The sequence below is a fragment of the Oncorhynchus tshawytscha genome, linkage group LG26 (genome assembly GCF_018296145.1).
Source record: "Oncorhynchus tshawytscha isolate Ot180627B linkage group LG26, Otsh_v2.0, whole genome shotgun sequence".
NCBI classification, from domain to species: domain Eukaryota; kingdom Metazoa; phylum Chordata; class Actinopteri; order Salmoniformes; family Salmonidae; genus Oncorhynchus; species Oncorhynchus tshawytscha.
In genome coordinates this window covers 5,006,608-5,024,966 of record NC_056454.1, presented here as the reverse complement: position 1 = coordinate 5,024,966, position 18,359 = coordinate 5,006,608, and positions in this window count along the sequence as shown.

The following is an 18,359-nucleotide window of genomic DNA, read 5'->3' as shown; positions in this document are numbered from 1 at the left end:
GCTAACATTAGCTGGCTGGCTCATTAGCTAATGCTACGTGACCCGTTGAATATGGCCGGTGTCAGTAAACATCTGTAAAAAAGCGTAGTGAAATTGTTGCCAGCAGAGCTGGTTAGGCTGTTTTCATGTTATCCAGAGGTAAGCAAATCATCGGCCAGAGAGTCAAGTGTGCGCTCCGTGAGCGAAATGAGATGGGTGGGGCTAAAGCTTAAGAGGGTGTGAGCGATGCTGAATGGGTGTAGACAAAGTAGAGATACCACTAGATATCAAAACATTTATTGGCAATTTTCTCAAAAGTGAGTTTACAAGTTGATCAACTTTCAAAGCAGAATTCCTTTCCCATTGTCTCCTCAAATGCAGTGTATGATATACCACTTTGTAGCTCGGAGTATCTACTTTTATCCACTGTAAAAAAAAAACTTTAAAAAAAACACCATTTCACATTTTGCTACAAAAGTCACATTTTAACTACTGTTTACACTTATGGTATCCAGCCAATCTCAACTGGATATAGTTGTCTCTTTCAATTTAACAAGAAAGTTAAATTGCCGAACAAACCTTCTCATGTTGATCATTTGGATAAAGTCCAAATTGATTTGTTTCAACCAATGAGACATTTGTAACTCTTCCACATGAACCTAGATACAGTGACGCTTTCAGGATAATTAAAGTTTAATTCCCAGATAGCCTATACAGCTGCGATTAATCAGTAACATTGATTCATCAATTAAATTGCTATTGCAAATTCATTCACGTCCAACTCCCACATTACTGATCTAGTATTGATGGTTCATTGACGTATATAAATAGATTAAAAATAGTTCAGCTTCCAATGACTCAAAACCTAAACTCTAAAAAATTTAAAAAATGTGCAAGCTATCATGTCCCCATTCCCCTGCTAATTAGTGAACCTTCACCCATAAAAGTATTGATCGCTGTCCCCAGCAGCGATAAAAACCCTAACTATGCCATTAGCGGAAATCCAGCAGAAATTGCGACAAACGCTCTCTAAATTCAACCATCGGGTGCAGCTCTTGAAAAGGTTCTCTTCAGTTTAGCCCTGATGTATGGTCTCGATCAGAGATTGACATGGGTGCAGAATCGCAGTGCACAGCAGACGCACGAGCAAGAAACGGTTCATATGAAGGGAAACTGCAGAAAAGGAAAACATTCTGCTAGGCGAGGAACTCCGTTTGAAAATTGAACAATTAAAAGTAATTGCAGCAAATACATATGACGAAGATTTTGTGTTTGATCTTGATCAACAACAAAATCGTTATCTACAGGAAAAACTTGATTTAGCCAGAACTAAATATGATGAAGTCCACGCCAAACTAGATATATCGGACGAGTTATCTACAAAAAGGAGTGCACAACTTGATAATATGCATGCTGTTTTGTTGAACGTTACTCAAAGCAATAATATTCTAGTCCAAATGCTGCAGACCAAAGACAATCAGTTAATGAACACACTGACCAAGTTGGATGACAAATCAGCAGAACTTATTGAAGTCACTGACCAAATGAATGATGAGAGAACTCAGGTGATGAAGATGGAAATGTTCATTTCTAAGCAAGTGGAGGAAATCTCATCACTGAACTTCTTGCTCCGTGCTCAAGACCTCTACCTGCAAACCAGTACACAAAGGTACACAAAGGAGTGAAGATGACAGAAGGTTTCAGACTTTGCCTCTCTCAGGTGTCCCTCAGTGTTCTCCTCTTGGCCATTCGGCACAGAGTAATATGGCGCCTCCTCGCCAACAAAGCCAAAGCTTGGCTTCTCCTCTTGGCCTTTCGGGCCTCAATTTCAGCACAGGATGAAGCCAACCCTCTCCGCCCACTTGGCACGGAACACCGTGACAAAATCGTCAAAAACGTCTGCACCTTTGAACCCGTTCCAGGTAAGCCAAACAGCAGAGACATAAAGGATGTCTTGGATGGCTAACCAAATGCTACGGGTTCTGACAGGCACCTGTTGATGCGAACGGCGAATAAACACATGACCAGGTTCATTCCTCTACAACAGCAACACCTGCAAAAACAACTACGCTAAACTTGCCACAGCTTTGAAAATAGAATTCAGTGGTTCTGAGACTCGCTGTCAAACAAGCTCGGAATGAACACTCATAAGCTTACAATCATAGGCTTCGTTCAGCCAACTTTGGCCTACTCTCTGAAACAGGAATGGAAGAGCTATTGTCATTCAAACAAATGTGTCTGTCGAACATGTATCTCAACTTCATTACCTACTTGGGCCCTACAGCCCACACTGGTTTGCAAATCTCAGAACTCAGAGAATTTTGGAGCACAGTTTTGAGGCATCAAAAGTGTGCAGCACTGAATGCCTGACATCCTGGTTTTGAAGTTTAACTGCAGCACTCACTCCAGTTAGAGGGTGCATTATCCGGTATTGGAACATTGAGAGATGACGCCCACAACGGTTTCTACCACAAAACCAAAATACCAATACCCACCGCGGTCAAAATAACTAAAGTACGTCGCCAGCGAAATGACTACCATTACAATCAACCTGATCAATACGATCCTGCACCCAACCCACACAAAGTGTCAGAACACAAGGGTAAAAAGCGCCACAAAGAGTTTGACGATGATCAAAACGTAGACCGATGCTCTCTAGATGTTCTTCTACATGAAGTACTAAAGCAAGAAAATGTTGATAAAGGGGAAAAAGGCAAGTTACTATGACTAGACGGGGAATTGCCGGACAAGACATCCGCCAGATTTAGCACCCCTTGCCTTCACCATGAACACAAATGACACATCACGTAGTTGCGAACAACCACTCCACTTTGTGGGGAATATGACCAAAAAACAGAACTCAAACAGCTGTTGGTGTTTACATACTGGAGAGGAAATGCAAAACGACACTGGACAGAGTGGAATCAGGTGTATCAAAAAGAAAGTTTATTGAGTCAAAGATATCTTGTCCTGCCGTTTATCGTGCACGGACCAAGCAATATGACTCTGTGAGGAGTCAGAAAAATTAGGCTGCCTCGCCAGAGTTTACAACAGAATGTATACACAGAATAATGTAGGTGGGGTCTCGTCGTGTTGGTCTTCTGACTGGTCCTGAAGAGTTGGAGGCGGGCCCTGCTCTAGCCAGAGCCCCATTGGTGCACAGCAAAGTCCTTTGCTCTTGGCACCCGACCAGTAGGGGGAGTATAGTGTGAGTGTACAGTGCTCATGAAATGTATGTGTGTCAAGGAAAGCGTGGATTTAGGGACTGGTAATGTCTGCTTTAGGCTCAGGTGTTTCCTGTTTATGCAGGAGTGCATGTAGGGTTCAATGTCAGTGAGATAGCTTGGCACTCTAAGCTCGTTAGTGTTTCAGGCTGTTCTTTGTAGTTACAGGGGAGTATATTTGCGTGATGGCAGCTGTGTGTCCTTCGGATAATCATGTTATTGCACGTAGGCTCTAAACTAAGGCTCTTCTTCCGGCGCCGACAGAGATGGCCGCCTCGCTTCGCGTTCCTAGGAAACTATGCAGTTTTTTGTTTTTTTACGTGTTATTTCTTACACTAGTACCCCAGGTCATCTTAGGTTTCTTTACATACAGCCGAGAAGAACTACTGAATATAAGATCAGCGTCAACTCACCATCAGTACGACCAAGAATATGTTTTTCGCGATGCGGATCCTGTGTTCTGCCTTACAACCAGTGTAACCGAGTGGATCACATGCAGCGACCAAAAAAAAAAAGACTCAGAAAAAGAGGGAAACGAAGCGGTCTTCTGGTCAGACTCCGGAGACGGGCACATCGTGCACCACTCCCTAGCATTCTTCTTGCCAATGTCCAGTCTCTTGACAACAAGGTTGATGAAATCCGAGCAAGGGTAGCATTCCAGAGGGACATCAGAGACTGTAACGTTCTCTGCTTCACGGAAACATGGCTAACTGGAGAGACGCAATCCGAAGCGGTGCAGCCAGCGGGTTTCTCCACGCATCGCGCCGACAGGAACAAACATCTTTCTGGTAAGAAGACGGGCGGGGGCGTATGCCTTATGGCCAACGTGACATGGTGTGATGAAAGAAACATACAGGAACTCAAATCCTTCTGTTCACCTGATTTAGAATTCCTCACAATCAAATGTAGACCGCATTATCTACCATGAGAATTCTCTTCGATTATAATCACAGCCGTATATATCCCCCACCAAGCAGACACATCGATGGCTCTGAACGAACTTTATTTAACTCTCTGCAAACTGGAAACGATTTATCCGGAGGCTGCATTCATTGTAGCTGGGGATTTTAACAAGGCTAATCTGAAAACAAGACTCCCTAAATTTTATCAGCATATCGAATGCGCAACCAGGGGTGGAAAGACCCTGGATCATTGTTACTCTAACTTCCGCGACGCATATAAGGCCCTGCCCCGCCCCCCTTTCGGAAAAGCTGACCATGACTCCATTTTGTTGATCCCTGCCTACAGACAGAAACTAAAACAAGAAGCTCCCACACTGAGGTCTGTCCAACGCTGGTCTGACCAAGCTGACTCCACACTCCAAGACTGCTTCCATCACGTGGACTGGGAGATGTTTCGTATTGCCTCAGACAACAACATTGACGAATACGCTGATACGGTGTGCGAGTTCATTAGAACGTGCGTTGAAGATGTCGTTCCCATAGCAACGATTAAAACATTCCCTAACCAGAAACCTTGGATTGATGGCAGCATTCGTGTGAAACTGAAGGCACGAACCACTGCTTTTAATCAGAGCAAGGTGTCTGGTAACATGAATGAATACAAACAGTGCAGCTATTCCCTCCGCAAGGCAAGCTAAGCGCCAGTACAGAGACAAAGTAGAATCTCAATTCAACGGCTCAGACACAAGAGGTATGTGGCAGGGTCTACAGTCAATCACGGACTACAGGAAGAAACCCAGCCCAGTCACGGACCAGGATGTCTTGCTCCCAGGCAGACTAAATAACTTTTTTGCCCGCTTTGAGGACAATACAGTGCCACGGCCTGCAACGGAAACATGCGGTCTCTCCTTCACTGCAGCCGAAGTGAGTAAGACATTTAAACGTGTTAACCCTCGCAAGGCTGCAGGCCCAGACGGCATCCCCAGCCGCGCCCTCAGAGCATGCGCAGACCAGCTGGCCGGTGTGTTTACGGACATATTCAATCAATCCCTATACCAGTCTGCTGTTCCCACATGCTTCAAGAGGGCCACCATTGTTCCTGTTCCCAAGAAAGCTAAGGTAACTGAGCTAAACGACTACCGCCCCGTAGCACTCACATCCGTCATCATGAAGTGCTTTGAGAGACTAGTCAAGGACCATATCACCTCCACCCTACCTGACACCCTTGACCCACTCCAATTTGCTTACCGCCCAAATAGGTCCACAGACGATGCAATCTCAACCACACTGCACACTGCCCTAACCCATCTGGACAAGAGGAATACCTATGTGAGAATGCTGTTCATCGACTACAGCTCGGCATTCAACACCATAGTACCCTCCAAGCTCGTCATCAAGCTCGAGACCCTGGGTCTCGACCCCGCCCTGTGCAACTGGGTACTGGACTTCCTGACGGGCCGCCCCCAGGTGGTGAGGGTAGGCAACAACATCTCCTCCCCGCTGATCCTCAACACTGGGGCCCCACAAGGGTGCGTTCTGAGCCCTCTCCTGTACTCCCTGTTCACCCACGACTGCGTGGCCATGCACGCCTCCAACTCAATCATCAAGTTTGCGGACGATACAACAGTGGTAGGCTTGATTACCAACAACGACGAGACGGCCTACAGGGAGGAGGTGAGGGCCCTCGGAGTGTGGTGTCAGGAAAACAACCTCACACTCAACGTCAACAAAACTAAGGAGATGATTGTGGACTTCAGGAAACAGCAGAGGGAACACCCCCTATCCACATCGATGGAACAGTAGTGGAGAGGGTAGCAAGTTTTAAGTTCCTCGGCATACACATCACAGACAAACTGAATTGGTCCACTCACACAGACAGCATCGTGAGGAAGGCGCAGCAGCGCCTCTTCAACCTCAGGAGGCTGAAGAAATTCGGCTTGTCACCAAAAGCACTCACAAACTTCTACAGATGCACAATCGAGAGCATCCTGGCGGGCTGTATCACCGCCTGGTATGGCAACTGCACCGCCCTCAACCGTAAGGCTCTCCAGAGGGTAGTGAGGTCTGCACAACGCATCACCGGGGGCAAACTACCTGCCCTCCAGGACACCTACACCACCCGATGCTACAGGAAGGCCATAAAGATCATCAAGGACATCAACCACCCGAGCCACTGCCTGTTCACCCCGCTGTCATCCAGAAGGCGAGGTCAGTACAGGTGCATCAAAGCTGGGACAAAGAGACTGAAAAACAGCTTCTATCTCAAGGCCATCAGACTGTTAAACAGCCACCACTAACATTGAGTGGCTACTGCCAACACACTGTCAATGACACTGACTCTACTCCAGCCACTTTAATCATGGGAATTGATGGGAAATGATGTAAATATATCACTAGCCACTTTAAACAATGCTACCTTATATAATGTTACTTACCCTACATTGTTCATCTCATATGCATACGTTGATACTGTACTCTATATCATCGACTGCATCCTTATGTAATACATGTATCACTAGCCACTTTAACTATGCCACTTGGTTTACATACTTCTCATATGTATATACTGTACTCGATATCATCTACTGTATCTTGCCTATGCTGCTCTGTACCATCACTCATTCATATATCCTTATGTACATATTCTTTATCCCCTTACACTGTGTATAAGACAGTAGTTTTTTTTTGGAATTGTTAGTTAGATTACTTGCTTTTTATTACTGCATTGTCGGAACTAGAAGCACAAGCATTTCGCTACACTCGCATTAACATCTGCTAACCATGTGTATGTGACAAATAAAATTTGATTTGATTTGATTTGAACTTGACTGAGGACACTGGGCCCAGAGTTATCTGAGGGCATCCGGTTTAACCAGAGCTTTGGTCTGCTAGTAATGCTTGATATTATTATTTATATAACACAGCCCATACCTGAAAACAGTCCTGGAGGACTGCTTAACCTGTGATGCGCTAATTATTTCAGGCGCGAGAATGTCGCAAATTTCTGAAACGTTTTTCAATGAACTCAAAAGGGCTTTGAAGCCAGATAAACGTTGGTTAAAAACAGAACGATGCAACACTACACTTTGAGGTTTCACTCAGACTACCTCACCTTGAGACTCATGCTGAAACTACACTTCCAGCACATATTGCTTGTTCACCCTGTGTATGTTACCAGCCTCGAATCTGAACCCCTGCGATTCGGAGCAGACTTGATGGATCGTTTACCTTCACTAATGGAAAACCAACCAAGTATGGTCACAGGTCACAGTGCCGTCTCCACTGACCACACCATCTTCTCATGACGCTTGATGCAATGCAGTCCTCCATGAGGGGTATCTGTCGCCAGCACCCTTTGGGAAAAATGCATTTTGAAACCTCTTGGTGAAGAATCTGACCCAAGGAGATATTACGATATCTCGTCACATTTAATCAGCAAACCTGATTGACCATTCTTTTCATGATTTCGAGCCAGCAGTCTCTGTGAATGAGAAACCTCCATCCTCCTTGGAGTCATGCAATACTGTAGCTGACATTAACCTCTCTTGTCTTTCGGACACTTCTGCAAGTACTGTGGCCATTTTAGGAATAAAAGCATCGATAAGCAGAGTGGACTGTGCTTCCATTGATACGTGTTCCACTTTGAGGGGGACTGAAACATCTTACAATGAAACTAACGCCAGTCCCGCAACTGACCCAATGACTCCCACGAGACCACGCACAACACTGTACAAAGTCGTCCGAGCAGGAAACAAATCTAGTTGTCAACTTCCCTACAAGAACAGGGATGAGTGGACAAGCTCCTCGACGGGGATAACCTTAGAATACATCTGAGATATCACTGTGGTGTACCACACTGGTCATAAAAATCCAGTACTCTTTCCACCTCCAAAATCAAATGGTAACAATAATCATTCCTTGCATTGTGTAGTCTCAACTACAATGAAACTAGTAAAATGCTACAATCATGTATTCCAGTAGGATAACATTTCAGGATAAACAGGTAGGATAGCTGGTCCCTTTGGGTAGCAGTACCAATGCCAGCAACAGTCAGCCCAGGTATCATCAGTAAGAAAGTTAGAGACCTAACAGGTCAAATTGGGGCGGCCTTCTGAGAATTCCTAGGTGAATGCGTAAACCCCCAATGCCATCCGTTCTATTGGCCAACGTGCAATAATTGGAAAATAAAATTGATGGCCTACGATCAAGATTATCTTACCAATGGGACATTTAAAAACGGTAATATCTTGTGTTTCACCGAGTCGCTGCTGAACAACTACACGGATAATATAGACATGGCGGAACTTTCCATGAACCGGCAAAACAGAAAAGCTTAATCTGGTAAGATGTTGGGAGGGGGGATCTATTTGTCAATAACAGCTGGTGCTCAATGTCTAATTCTAAAGAAGTCTTGAGGTATTGCTCACCTGAGGTAGAGTACCTTATGATAAGCTGTAGACCACACTATCTACCAAGAGAGATCTCATCTATATCATTCATAGCCGTATATTTACCACAATAAACCGATGCTGGCACTAATACCGCACTCATCCAACTGTATAAGGCCCTAAGCAAATAAGAAAATGCTAATCCAGAAGCGGCGCTCCTAGTGGCCGGGGACTTTAATGCAGGAAAACTTAAATCCATTGACCTAATTTCTACCAGCATCTGACATGTGCAACCAGAGGAAAAAGTGCATTAACTTCTCTAGGGTAGGGGGCAGCATTCGGAATTTTGGATGAAAAGCATGCCCAAATTAAATGGCCTGCTACTCGGGCCCAGAAGATATGATATGTATATAACTGGTAGATATGGATTGAAAACACTCTAAAGTTTCCAAAACTGTTAAAATGGTGTCTGTGAGTATAACAGAACTGATTTGGCAGGCGAAAACCTGGGAAAAATCCATTCAGGAAGTTTCTTTGGGGGGTTTTGTAGTTTTCTATTCAATGCCATTACAGTATCCATTGATTTAGGACTCAATTTGCAGTTCCTATGCCTTCCACCAGATGTCAACAGTCTTTAGAAATTGTTTCAGGCTTGTATTCTTATAAATGAGGGAGTAAGACCAGTCTGAATGGGTGGACCCTGACGTGTCACAGAGCTTTTTCATGCGTAATCCCGAGAGTGCATTTCTTGTTTACCTTTTATATTGACAACATTATTGTCCAGTTTAAATATTATAGATCATTTAGGCTAAAAACAACCTGAGGATTGAATAGAAACATCGTTTGACATGTTTCTATGAACTTTACGGATACAATTTAGATTTTGTCTGTTCGTTTTGACTGCGTTTGAGCCTGTGGATTACTGAAGAAAACACGCAAACAAAACTGAGGTTTTTGGATATAAACAGACTTCATCAAACTAAAGGAACATTTATTGAGTACAACCATCTGAATATCATCAAAGGTAAGAGATTCATTTTATCTCTATTTCTGAGTTTTGTAACGCTTCTGCTTGGCTGGTTACTGTTTGATAATTTGTCAACTGGGCTGTGTTCTCAAAAAATCGTAAGGGATGCTTTCGCCGTAAAGCAAATAAATAAATAAATCTGACACCGTGGTTGGATTCACAAGAAGTTAATCTACCTATGTAAAATATGTTTTGTTTTCTGAATTTTTATAATGAGTATTTCTGTATTTGAATTTGGCGCTCTGCAATCTCACTGGATGTTGGCCAGATGGGATGCTAACGTCCCACATACCCTAGAGAGGTTAACAACGTTGTCCTCACAGTGACCTTAAGTACATATCCCAACCAGAAGCCATGGATTACAGGCAACATCTGCATTGAGCTGAAGGCTAGAGCTGCCGCTTTCTAGGAGCGGGATACTAATCCGGACACTTATAGGAAATCCCGCTATGCCCTCAGATGAACCATCAAACAAGCAAAGCGTCAACACATTATTAAGATTGAATCCTACTACACTGGCTCTGATGCTCGTCGGATGTGGAAGGGCTTGAAAACTATTGCGGACTACAAAGGGAAACCCAGACGCAAGCTGCCCAGTGACGCGAGCCTACCAGATGAGATAAATGCCTTTTATGCTTTGAGGCAGGCAACCCTGAAGCATGTGCACACCAGCTTTTCTGGACAACCGTTTGATGTTGCTCGTTAGCCAATGTGAGCAAGACCTTTAATAAACAGGTCAACATTCACAAAGCCGCGGGGTTAGACAGATTACCAGGACGTGTACTCAAAGCATGCACGGACCAACTGGCAAGTGTCTTCACTGACATTTTCAACCTCTCCCTGACCAAGTCTGTAATACCTACAAGTTTCAAGCAGAACACCATAGTCCCTGTGCCCAAGGAAGCGAAGGTCACCTGACTAATTGATTACCGCCCCGTAGCACTCACGTCGGTAGCCATGAAGTGCTTTGAAAGGCTTGTCGTGGCTCACAACAGCATCCTCCCGGATACCCTAGACCCACTCCAATTTGTATACCGCCCCAGCAGATTCACAGATGACGCAATCTCACTCCAAGCTACTCTTTCTCACCTGGATAAAAGGAACACCTATGTGAGAATGGTATTCATTGACAATAGTTCCCATGAAGCTCATAACTTTCTTTAACGAGGCAAGTCAGTTAACCATTCTAGGGTACGTGGGACGGTAGCGTCCCACCTGTCAACAGCCAGTGAAACTGAAGGGCGCCAAATTCAAAACAACAGAAATCCCATAATTAAAATTCCTCAATCACATATGTATTTTACACCATTTTAAAGATACACTTGTTGTAATTCCAGCCACAGTGTCCAATTTCAAAAAGGCAAAAGCAAACCAAACGATTGCCATTTTTCCAGCCTAAGAGGGGTGTCACAATAATCAGAAATATAGATAAAATTAATCACTAACCTTTGATTGTCTTCATCAGATGACACTCATAGGACTTCATGTATGTTTTGTTCGGTAAAGTTCATATTTATATCCAAAAATCTGAGTTTACATTGGCACGTTATGTTCAGTAGTTCCAAAACATCTGGTGACTTTGCAGAGAGCCACATCAATTCACAGAAATACTCATAATAAACATTGATAAACGATACACGTGTTACTCACAGAATTAAATATATAATTCTCCTTAATGCAACCGCTGTGTCAGATTTCAAAAAAACTTTACGGAAAAAGCAAACCGCTAGTTAGCAAAGTAAGTGGCTGAATTAATAAGGTGATGGGGAATTATATTGTGTTGGCTTTCTACCATGTTTGAGAAGTTAAAGTCTTTTGGATGAGTTGTCTGTACAGCTGCCACTGCTATTTTTTTGATTTCCTTGGGTTTTTTCTTCTTTCGGGTTCTCAGCCGTCTGCTCCACCCCCATCTTCTCTGAGCAGAGTAGACAGGCCATTGCCCTTGCGACTCCAGGATCCACATGTGTACACATGCTGCTACAGACCTAGTACTGTTCATTTGCACAATGTCACTTGTAAATGTGACCCGTTTCAGGAAGCTAGGCATATGTCACACGTCACTACCTCACAGGAGAGGCATTTTAATGTAAACAATATTTTTTGGGAACATGAACTTTAATGTGCATTATTAACAAACTGGTATGCCATCTGTAAATACGAATAAAATGGTTAAATTACAATCCTAGTTGGTATAACCAAGGAAAAAGTAAGGAACCTTCCCGCTAGCCATGATTGGCTAAGATAATGGATGGGCTGGGCATGCCGAGAGATGAGTTCGGATTGGTCTGCCATGTAGTATGCTTCTGAGCTGCTCAGTATGTGTAGATCATCTTTGCTACCGTAGCTTTTTTGAAAGATATCTTGGAGAACTGCAAAAGTGTTGCTACTGCTCTCAACAACGTTGCTGGCCTGAATTTAGCAGGCGCTATCAACAAAGTGGGAAAAAGTTATGATTAACTACTTTCTGGTGGACGATCATACCTTGCTGACTCTCTGACTGTAAATTAATCTTAAAATAAAGAAATCCCTGATTTAGGTAAAAACATTTTAATTGAACCAGATATTGTAGTCTTCTGATGACAGTAATGGGGAAGAAACAGTGATACGAATAATATTACTATCTCAGAAATCCATTTGCCTTGCTAGTTATAGCCATTATTTAGCTAGCTGCTTGTCTAAATAAAAGACTCTACTTTGCCATATGATTGCATGACCCATCAAATTAGCCATGTGTTTGGGATTGTTTACGGCTCTATTGTATTTCATAAACTTGTGTACATGTCTAGACAATAGTGTCCCATCCACTTAGCTAGATGGGGGGGGGGGTGGTTTTCTTTCACAGGAACCATCAATTTAGACAAGCATGTCTGGGTAAGCATCATCTAATAATTATACTGAACAAAAATACAAAACGCAACATGCAACAATTTCACTGAGTTACAATTCATAAAAGGAAATCAGTCAATTGAAATAAATGTATTAGGCCCTAATCTATGGATTTCACATGACTGGTATAACCAAGATATCCTGGCCTGGCGTGGTTACACGTGGTCTGCGGTTGTGCGGCCGGTTGGACGTACTACCAAATTCTCTAAAACAATGTTGGAGGCAGCATATGGTAGAGAAATGAACGTTACATTTTCTGACAACAACTCTGGTGGACATTCCTGTAGTCAGCATGTCAATTGCATGCTCCCTCAAAACTTGAGACATCTGTGGCATTGTGTTATTTTTTTTTGTCAAAGGTGGAATTTTCAAGTGGAATTTTAAGTTCACCAGGACAAGGTGCACCTGTGTAATGTTCATGCTGTTTAATCAGCTTCTTGACATGCCACACTGGTCAGGTGGATGAATTATAATGGCAAAGGAGAAATGCTAAATAATGTTGTGCACAACATTTGAGAGAAATACGCTTTTTGGAACGTATGGAACGTTTCTGGGAGAGAAAAAAAATTCAGCTCATGAAACATGGGACCTACATGTTGCTTTTCTATTTTTGTTCAGTGTATAAAATATTTATACAATATTTTTATCTGGACACTTTCTATTTTTGATATTGCTAAAATGAAAATATGCTAGTAACCATTTCACTATGCCATTTACACCTTCTGTATCCTGTGCATGTGACAAATAAATCTTGATTTGATATAGAGTGTATTTACCAGAGACGGTAATGTGAAGAACAACATGACCTGCCTCACAGTTAGATTAGGATTTAGGCCAAGGACTAGATATTGTATTTTTACCTGGAGATTTTCCCTTATTGTAGGCTACTACTTTCACCACTTTTAGTCTTGACATTTTGGTTGTTAACTACACTACCTTACTCACTCTGTTTAGCACATGGCCTCACATATGAATCCTTAAAGTGATGGTTAGGGCTAAGGCTTAAGAGGGTGTGAAAAATGCTGAATAGGTGAAGACAAAGAAGATCTCTCCAGTAGGTGTACCAAAACATTCAGACATTTTGTAAAAAATTACATTACAAGTTTATCAACTTTCAAAGCAGAACTACTTTCCCATTGTTCCTCAGCTGCAGTGTTTGATATACCATTTTGTAGCTCTGAGTCTTTACTTTTATCCAATGTAAATGAACACAATTTCAAATGTTCCAACATAAGACTAAATCGAAGTGGTCGGTGACATATGATGGTGCGTAGGACCCAACCACACATGCTGTAATGTGATTTGTAATATATGAGACGTTTGCTGCTTTGAACCCAGTCGTGCATACAGTAAACGTGCCAAGAGTGTCTGACCCAAAGGCCGAGTGTAATATGAATGGCCACCACATGCATGCGTGTCACTAGAAACGTGCCAACTAAAGTAGATATTGATACTGTAGCTATGGTAAGGAGCCATTGCTGAGGTGATAGATTGGGTCTATCATGTGAGGTGTATTTGTGTCACAACTTCCGCCTGAAGTCGGCTCCTCTCCTTGTTCAGGCGGCGTTCGGGGATCGACGTCACCGGCTTCCTAGCCATCGCCGCTCCAATTTTCATTGATCCATTTGTTTTGTCTTGTTCCCTGCACACCTGGTTTACATTCCCCATTTGTTTTGTCAGGGTATGGTTCTCAATCAGGGACAGCTGCCTATCATTGTCTCTGATTGGGAATCATACTTAGGTAGCCCTTTTTCTCTCCTTTCCGGGGGCTTAGCCCTGTAAAAAAAATGGGCGGGGGCACACAGGGAGATTGTCGGAGTTTAGACCTGAGCCAACTCCCCGTGCTTACCGTGGGGAGCATGTGACTGGTCAGGCACCGTGTTATGGGGTGATGCGCACGGTGTCTCGAGTGAGCATTCACAGGCCGGTGTGCTCTGTGCCAGCGTCCCGCATTTGCCGGGTGGAAGTGGGCATCCAGCCAGAACGGGTCGTGCCAGCTCTACGCTCGAGACCTCCAGTGCGCCTCCCGGCCCAGTGTATCCGATGCCCGCCCCACGCGCCAGGCCTCCTGTGTGTCTCTCCGGCCCGGTGAGTCCTGTGCCTGCTTCAAGGACCAGGCCTCCTGTGTGTCTCCCCAGCCCGGTGAGTCCTGTGCCGGCTGCACGAACGAGGCCTCCAGTGATGATCCATGGCACGAAGCCTCCAGTGATGATCCATGGCAAGAAGCCTCCAGTGATGATCCATGGCAAGATGCCTCCAGTGATGATCCATGGCAAGAAGCCTCCAGTGATGATCCATGGCACGAAGCCTCCAGTGATGATCCATGGCACGAAGCCTCCAGTGATGATCCATGGCACGAAGCCTCCAGTGAGGAGTCATGGCATGAAGCCTTCAACAACGGCTTCCAGTCCGGAGCCTCCAGCGACGGTCTCCAGTCCGGGGCCTCCAGCGACGGCCTCCAGTCCGGGGCCCGCAACTAGGGTGCCCAGTCCGGGGCCCGCAACTAGGGTGCCCAGTGCGGGGCTCGCAACTAGGGTGCCCAGTGCGGGGCCCGCAACTAGGGTGCCCAGTCCGGGGCCCGCAACTAGGGTGCCCAGTCCGGGGCCCGCAACTAGGGTGCCCAGTCCGGGGCCCGCAACTAGGGTGCCCAGTCCGGCGCCCGCAACTAGGGTCCCCAGTCCGGAGCCCGCAACTAGGGTCCCCAGTCCGGGGCCCGCAAGGAGGGTCCCCAGTCTGGGGCCCGCAACGAGGGTCCCCACACCAGAGGCGCCACCAAAGCGGGGAGAGCCAGAGGTGGAGCGTGGTCTACGTCTTGCACCAGAGCTGCCACCGCGGATAGATGCCCACCCGGACCCTCCCCTATAGGTTCAGGTTTTGCAGCCGGAGTCTGTTTGTGGCACTTAGCCCTGTAAGCTTCACGTTTGTTGTTTTGTTGGCGACATTTTAAAATAAAAATGTACTCTCACCACGCTGCACTTTGGTCCACTTATTTTGACTGCCGTTACACAATCAATCTGTGCCTTATTTTTAACCAAATGTAATTGTGTTATTGTGACATGGTAGGAACCAGATTTTAGTTGCAATGGGTCCCCTAGGAAACACTTATGTTCTCTTAGCTACTTCATGCTTTGCATATTCCTCTTTGATTTAGAAGATACTGTTGCACAAACAACATGCTGATTTAAGTCTACACCATCACTGGTATGATCGGACTGTATAGGTAATTACATTTGCTCCGACTCAGTACATTTATGCGCTCCTTGAGTGACAGGGGGAGAGGCTAGGTCTGTGTGGAAAACTGCATAGGGAGAGAGCAGAACATTAATCACTGCGTCAACCACCCAGTACTCTGCCCTATGTACAGTGCATTTGGAAAGTATGAAGACCCCTTCCCTTTTTCTACATTTTGTTACGTTATGGCTTAAATAAAAATAAATGTCAGACTACACACAATACCCCATAATGACAAAGGGAAAATTGCATTTACCGCAGGTGGACTCCAATCAAGTTGTAGAAACATCTCAAGGATGATCAATGGAAACAGGATGCACCTGATCTCAATTACAAGTCTCATAGCAAAGGGTCTGAATACTTGTGTAAATAAGGTATCTGTTTTTATTTGATGAGGAACACTTTTTATTTAATCCATCGTAGAATAAGGCTGTGGAAAAAGTCAAGGGGTCTGAATACTTTCCAAAGGCACTGTATATACAGTGGGGCAAAAAAGTATTTAGTCAGCCACCAATTGTGCAAGTTCTCTCACTTAAAAAGATGAGAGAGACCTGTAATTTTCATCATAGGTACACTTCAACTATGACAGACAAAATGAGGAAAATAAATCCAGAAAAATCACATTGTAGGATTTTTAATTAATTTATTTGCAAATTATGGTGGAAAATAAGTATTTGGTCACCGACAAACAAGCACGATTTCTGGCTCTCACAGACCTGTAACTTCTTCTCTAAGAGGCTCCTCTGTCCTCCACTCGTTACCTGTATTAATGGCACCTGTTTGAACTTGTTATCAGTATAAAAGACACCTCTCCACAACCTCAAACAGTCACACTCCAAACTCCACTATGGCCAAGACCAAAGAGCTGGCAAAGGACACCAGAAACAAAATTGTAGACCTGCACCAGGCTGGAAAGACTGAATCTGCAATAGGTAAGCAGCATGGTTTGAAGAAATCAACTGTGGGAGCAATTATTATGAAATGGAAGACATACAAGACCACTGATAATCTCCCTCGATCTGGGGCTCCACGCAAGATCTCACCCCGTGAGGTCAAAATGATCACAAGAACGGTGAGCAAAAATCCCAGAACCACACGGGGGGACCTAGTGAATGACCTGCAGAGAGCTGGGACCAAAGTAACAAAGCCTACCATCAGTAACACACTACGCCGCCAGGGACTCAAATCCTGCAGTGCCAGATGTGTCCCCCTGCTTAAGCCAGTACATGTCCAGGCCCGTCTGCAGTTTGCTAGAGAGCATTTGGATGATCTGTCTTTCGCAATTTACGGAACTGTTGCCTGTATGCCTCTGGGACCAACTCATAATCCCCAAGGACAGCAACTTCAAGTGTTATATTAAGAAGATTGGGAGAATGTCATATGGTCAGATGAAACCAAAATAGAACTTTTTGGTAAAAAACTCAACTCGTCGTGTTTGGAGGACAAAGAATGCTGAGTTGCATCCAAAGAACACCATACCTACTGTGAAGCATGGGGGTGGAAACATTGTGCTTTTTTTTCACTAATTGATATTTTGACCAATCAGATCAGCTCTGCAAAAGATCTGAGAATTGATCTGATGTGATTGGTCAAAAGACCAATTGGTGGGAAAACAAATCAGAATTGGGCTGCCTGTGTAAACACAGCCCTTGAGCTACGGTTTTCGGTTTCTCTATTCATTTCAATGTTGATTGGGTGTGGGGCACTGATCAAATCAAATGTATTTGTCACATACACATGGTTAGCAGATGTTAATGCGAGTGTTGCGAAATGCTTGTGCTTCTAGTTCCGACAATGCAGTAATAACCAACGAGTAATCTAACTAACAATTCCAAAACTACTACCTTATACACACAAGTGTAAAGGGATAAAGAATATGTACATAAAGATATATGAATGAGTGATGGTACAGAGCGACATAGGCAAGATGCAGTAGATGGTAGAGTACAGTATATACATATGAGATGAGTAATGTAGGGTATGTAAACAAAGTGGCATTGTTTAAAGTGGCTAGTGATACATGTATTACATAAAGATGCAGTAGATGATATAGAGTACAGTATATACGTATACATATGAGATGAATAATGTAGGGTATGTAAACATTATATTAAGTAGCATTGTTTAAAGTGGCTAGTGATATATTTTACATCAATTCCCATTATTAAAGTGGCTGGAGTTGAGTCAGTGTGTTGGCAGCAGCCACTCAATGTTAGTGTTGGCTGTTTAACAGTTTGATGGCCTTGAGATAGAAGCTGTTTTTCAGTGAGTTCCTGTATGTTTCTTTCGTCACACCATGTCTCGTTAGCCATAAGGCATACGCCCCCGCCCCTCTTCTTACCATAAAGATGTTTGTTTCTGTCGGCGCGATGCGTTTAGAAACCCACTGGCTGCACCACCTCGGAAGCGGTCTTCTGGTCAGACTCCGGAGACGGGCACATCGTGCACCACTCCCTAGCATTCTTCTCGCCAATGTCCAGTCTCTTGACAACAAGGTTGATGAAATCCGAGCAAGGGTAGCATTCCAGAGGGACATCAGAAACTGTAACGTTCTTTGCTTCACGGAAACATGGCTCACGGTATACTTCCAGCGCCGACAGAGATGGCCGCCTTGCTTCGCGTTCCTAGGAAACAATAAATGCTTGATTTGTTCGATAATGTCCACTATTTATGTCTAAGTAGCTACTTTTGTTAGGGCATTAGGTACACACATCCAAATGCT